We start from the raw sequence: 5,746 nt of genomic DNA on the forward strand, positions 1-5,746 counted from the left end.
ACCCTAAAAAAGGATCCTGCGGGTTATATTGATTTCTGGCACTGCCACTGGTATGAGCCACATTTTTTTTTTTTTATGGCCTTGCCTGTGGCTGGTATCATGCCCCAAAATAGGCCCTTGCGCTGGCCTTGATGAGCCCCAGTGTCTTGGCTTTGTCCACCCACGGTTCTTTGTTTGCAAATGGTAGCATTTTGGGGTCCTAGTGCTGGCTGAATGGCCGCCTTCCACGTGTAGTTCAGGTCATATTGCATATTACTAAACAGAGCTAGTGCGTCTTGATGGTCTTGGTTACCTACGTTTAGTCCAGGGTGCGGGTGTATGCTATGATGCCTTCCGTGAATCCCTTTAAGGTTCTCTGGATCTTGAGGTCCTGGTTCCTGATGTTCGTCCCCATATGCTGCCAAATGCATTGGTTTACACTGGGCACCTGTAATGCCTCACCGTTGCCAGGTGGCAGATGTCTGGCCAGTGTCTGTAAATTTTTCTTGTTGGCGTTTGTGGCCAGACATATAGTAATACTATTGCCATCCTGGATCCAAGTCTACCCATGTTTGACTTGGTTAAAGTAATCAGCCACCATGTCCAGCAGAGTCCCTGCTGTGTTAGGATCATGGGACGCTGTATTACCAGGCTCTGGCCCATCAGGGTCCTGCCTACTCTTTTTTATAGAGTTAGAGATCTCTAGGGTCCCGCACGGGGTACCCATGTGGGGCTTAACTGCTGCCCACTTGTCTTTTGTTCTGCGGACCCCTCTTGCAAGTCAACCCAGAACTGACCCACAGTGCTCCCCTCTGATGGGGTAGAAGCATTGTGCAGCCCTCAAAGAGGTACTGCTGTGGTTTTATCACGTTGGAGCAAGGCTCCATACACCGCTTCTTCCACTCCAGCCCTCTCGGCGCTGGTTGCCGGCGGTATTATGCAAAGTCGGACCCTCTGAGTCCACTACCTTGTTTGATATGTGTCTAGCCTTACCGCTCGGCCGCATGGATCTGGCCGGTGCGGGGCCGACATCGGGCACAGCTGATCCCACTACGGATGATCCAAGTGCCGCTGGCTGCTGCTGGCTGCCCGCTGTTCCATGGTCCTCCTTCTCCAGTTTTGTCCTGCCTTCCGTGGAGTGGATATGGCCGGTGTGGAGGATAACTGGCACAGCTGCTTCCATCTATTCCTTTAACCCGGCTCCAACGCTCTCAGCACTCCTGGCTGCTCCTTTATCTTAGACCCCTGGGACCGACCCCCATACTGACGGTACTGGTCCCTTGCGGTCGTTGCAGCCGGTCAACCCCACTCTAATGCCCTCAATTCTGGACACTCCTACTTATATGGTCCTTAGATAAGGGACATATAAGACATTCAAACTGATGATAACAGCTACTATAGTTTTTATTTAATATATGGTCCCTAGATAAGGGATGAATCAGAATTAAACTGATAAGAACAGATACTACACTTGATCTTAGCCAAAAGGCCCAGAAGTGATTATTGTAACTAAAAACCCCGCTGGGACCGACCCTGGTACTCACATACTGGTCCCTTGTAGTAGATTGCAGCCAGTCAACTGCAAAGTCCTTTGCTGCTGAGAAATGAATTTTCTCACCGTGCTGGAGCGAAGTTGGGCACCGGTGTTGTCCCTCTCCGGGAATCGATGTGCCCATGCTGCTCCTGCCGTTGCCAGCTCCTGCCGTTGCCAGCTCAGCTCCTGCCGTTGCTCCTGCCGCTGACAGCGCTCCTGCCGCTGCCAGTGCTGCCGCTGCCGCTGCCGCTGCCGTTACTGCTCTCCTGCCGGCTGCCTGCACTCCGCGGTTCTCCCGCCGGCATTCTGCAGCTGACATGGACCCAGTCCATGTCTGCACCTAAAGGTAAGTGGAAGGAAAACGCAGAGTCTCCTACCTGCGGTTCCCGACTTTTCATACTCCCGCTGGTGAACGTTGTTCCCTGCGTGTCGGGTTCGAGCCGCTCGGACCGACCCCGGTGTTCACGGGCCTGGTCCATTCGCGGCAGTTCCTGTACCTATGGATCCCCTGGACCAACCCCGGTGCTTACCTTTTGAAGAAGGTTTTCAGCCCGGACGTCCAGTTCCTACTCCATAGTGCCGCTGCACTCGCTGAGCGTTTCCAGCCCTGCTGTGTACCCCGGGTACTTACAGCGCTGGTCCCTGCTCTCTGTCCCGCAGCCTTCGCGCTGGCCGCTAGCGACTGTTCCAAGCCAGTCTCGCTAAAGACTGGCATACGGGACCTCTTTGCTTTGCTTCCCGCCCGGCCGAGAAGTGAATTTTGCCGGTGCGGGAGCAAAGTCGGGCACAGGTTGTTCCCCTCCAGGGAAACTCGTGCTGTTGCTGCTGCCGGCTGCTCGCCCTCCACGGGTCTCCCCGCCAGCTTTCCGCAGCCTCCTAAAAGGTAAGTAGAAAAAAGGAACGCAGAGTCTCTTACCTGCTGTTCCCGACTTTCAAATTCTCCCGCTGGGGAACGCCGTTCCCCCCTGTGTGACTCGTTGCAATGCGTGTAGCGATATGACACGCATGCGTGGAAGCGGGCTTCTTCACGAAGTCACTCACGTGACTCCGAAGTAAAATTAGCTTTTAATGATAACCTGATTGTTTTATCATCACTATTATTGATCACTATTCCTGCTACTAACTTTCTAATTTCAGGTTCATTCCATTTATTTGAAATAAAAGAAGGTAGACAAAACTAACTCAGCAGGACAGGCAGCATCTCTGGAGAGAAGGAATGGGTGACGTTTTGGGTCAAGACCCTTCTTCAGACCGGAAATTTCTCTTTGGGGATTTTAACTCCAGATCACCAGGCAAGGTCTTTCAATAATAGACGGAATCTATGCAGAGTGAGAAAAATAAGATTTGATGGGGTGAATGAAATGGCTGTAGCTAACAGTCTGTTAAAGGAACCACTGGTGTTCAATACCCCCATTTAAGGAAGACTGGGACCAGGTGGTGGTGGAAGGTTGTCTTTCTTATTGGAAGTCTGTGACAAGTGGTGTACTGCCTGAATCAGGGCTGGCTCCTTGTTGTTTGTGATCTATATTAACAACTTGAATGAGAATGGAGGAGGAATGATTTGGTAAGTTTACAGATGACATGAAAATGTGTGGTAGACAAAAATGCTGGAGAAACTCAGCGGGTGAGGCAGCATCTATGGAGCAAAAGAAATAGGCAACATTTTGGGTCGAAACCCTTCCTCAGAGGGTTGCCTATTTCCTTCGCTCCATAGATGTTGCCTCACCCGCTGAGTTATTCCAGCATTTTTGTCTACCTTCGATTTTCCAGCATCTGCAGTTCCTTCTTAAACATCTTGGAAATTAGTGGTGTTGGCAGTAGCAGGGTAGGCTGCCTAGGATTACTGCTGGATATGGATCAGAGGGAAGTTTGGCAAAGTGTTGGCAAATAAAGTTTTATCCTAACAGGCCGGTTCACTGGTGCAGCGGTAGCCTTATGACGCCAGAGACCCGGGTTCGATCATGACTAGGGGCGTTATCTGTACGGAGTTTGATTGTTCTCCCGTGACCGTGTGGGTTTTCCCCACAAGTTCTTGCTTCCTCCCACACTTCAAGGATGTACAGGTTTATAGGTTATTTTGGATTTGGTAAAAACTCCAAATTGTCCTCAGTATGTAGGATAGTGCTAGTGCAGAGGGATCGTTAGACAGCGTGGACTTGATGGGCCAAAGGGCCTGTTCTCGGGTTCTCTCTCTAAACTAAACTAAAATAAACGAAATAAAACTAAATGTGAGGAGATACATTTTGGAAAATCAAATATGTGTTGGGCGGCTACAGTAATTGGTAGGGTGCTAAGGACTGTTGATGAACAGTGAGATCACAGGGTTTAAGTCCATAGTTCTCTGAGGATGGCGACAGAGGTAGATAGAATGGCGAAGAAGGCATATGGCATATGAGGAGGAGGGGGGGAGAGGAGGGGGGGGGGGGGGAGAGGAGGGGGAGAGAGGGGAGAGAGGAGGGGAGAGAGGGAATGAGGAAGGGAGAGAAGGAGAGATGGAGAGAGGGAATGAGGGAGGGAGGAGGAAGGAGAGGAGAAGGGGGGAGAGATGAGGGGGGGGAGAGGAGGAGGGGGATAGGAGAGGAGAGAGGGGGGAAGAGGAGAGAGGGGGAGGGAGAGAGAGGGGGAGGAGAGAGGGGGGAGAGGAGAGGGGAGAGAGGGGGTGAAGGAAAGAGGGGGGGAAGAGGGTGAGGGGAGGGGGGGAGGAGAGGGGGAAGAGGGGAGGAGGGGGGGGAGAGAGGGGGGGGAGAGGAGGGAGGGGGAGAGAGAGAGGGGAATGAGAGCGAGAGGGGAGAGAGGGCGAGATAGAGAACGGGGGAGTGAGATAGAGATAGAGGGGGCGATCTGGGGGAGATATAGAGCAGGTGACAGAGAGAGAGGAGAGAGAGAGGGGGAGAAAGAGAGAGGGATAGCGAGATAGAGATTTGGGGAGAGAGAGGAGGGGGGAGAGAGAGAGAGAGAGAGTGCATTTTTACTTCAACCCAAACCCCCCAAACAACCATTTGCAGGCAGTGCTTTTTTACTTCAAACTAACTATATTTTCATTTTCAAACCACATTAAGGGTACTCACAGTTGTGTAGACATTTGTTCAATGTCATTCAGAGCTCAGAGTGACCTCCATCTTGCAGAGACTGATAGAGGCACACCACTTCCTGGTTTTATAGTCCCTCCCCCTCCCTCCAGCAGGGGCAGCAGAGAGAATGGTGATTTTTTTTTAAACATTAATTTCTCTCTGATCTTTCATCGATGGGAAAAATACTCTGGTCCAGGAAGGCAGACGTGGGCTCTGATCGAGGTGGCCAAAATGACGGCCGTAGGTGGCGGCGTTTTCTCTGAAATCGCAGCACAGTGGGCCAAAAGTGGTCAACATCAGACTTTTAGTAATATAGATGCTGCAACTTTATAAAACACTGGTGCACAGTTTTGGTCACCAGGTCAAACACCAATTTTCCAACACTCGGATCCAGAGCCTTGCTGGATTATCCGTTTTGCCGATGAACAGAGATCATGTAATAATGATGCAACATCCTCTGATCATTAATTATACCCCTCCCGTGTCTCTAAAGCTTGCTTTAGAATGCTAGAAACGTATATAAAACAAATATTAAATGTAAATTAAATTTACAGCGGGATTTGCTTTCCTTGAATGGGTAGCCCAGGTGCTGGCCATAAGTTGCCCTCGGAAGCCCTGATGAGGGTTGGATTGGCGGCTGAGGCTCCTCTTTTCTGGCAGGACTACCAGGGTGATCCCTGCTGACCCAGGGTTTGTCAAATCTGCTGAAAAATGAGGTAGAGTGGGTGCATCTGCTGCCCTGCTGTCTGTCGCAATACTCCAGTAGCCTAACGATACAGGAATGATCTGTCTCGACTGTAGTCGGCCTTGGGAATCGACTATGGGAGTGGATCCACTGGCTGGAAGCTGGAGGGACTGGTGGGACTGGAGATCCGGAACACGGGGCATATTTGACCCACCGATCGGAAGTCTGGCCATGGAAGTCGGCTCCGGCTGGGCCAGAATTCCAGAGCCCTTGCTACAGGAGGCAAATTCAACCTTCCAATCACCCGTGGAAGTCCAGATGAGGTTGAAGTCAGCTGCCTCACCTGGCCTGGGTGCCCCATTTTCCAGGGGACGTCGGGGGAGGGGGTTTCAAGTGTGCCCTCATAAGTTTGCCCGGATTACAGGAGGTGCCGGACTATCAGTTGCCGGAAAATCGGTGGTGAACCTGTCATTGTGT

General features: G+C 51.4%; 1 pseudogene; it reads right to left on the minus strand.

Annotated features, from left to right (window-relative positions):
• Window positions 1-1,375: 1,375 nt before the first annotated feature.
• LOC129696806 (U2 spliceosomal RNA) lies at window positions 1,376-1,480 on the minus strand (annotated as a pseudogene).
• Between the last annotated feature and the right edge of the window lie 4,266 nt (window positions 1,481-5,746).

The sequence above is a fragment of the Leucoraja erinacea genome, chromosome 4 (genome assembly GCF_028641065.1).
Source record: "Leucoraja erinacea ecotype New England chromosome 4, Leri_hhj_1, whole genome shotgun sequence".
NCBI classification, from domain to species: domain Eukaryota; kingdom Metazoa; phylum Chordata; class Chondrichthyes; order Rajiformes; family Rajidae; genus Leucoraja; species Leucoraja erinaceus.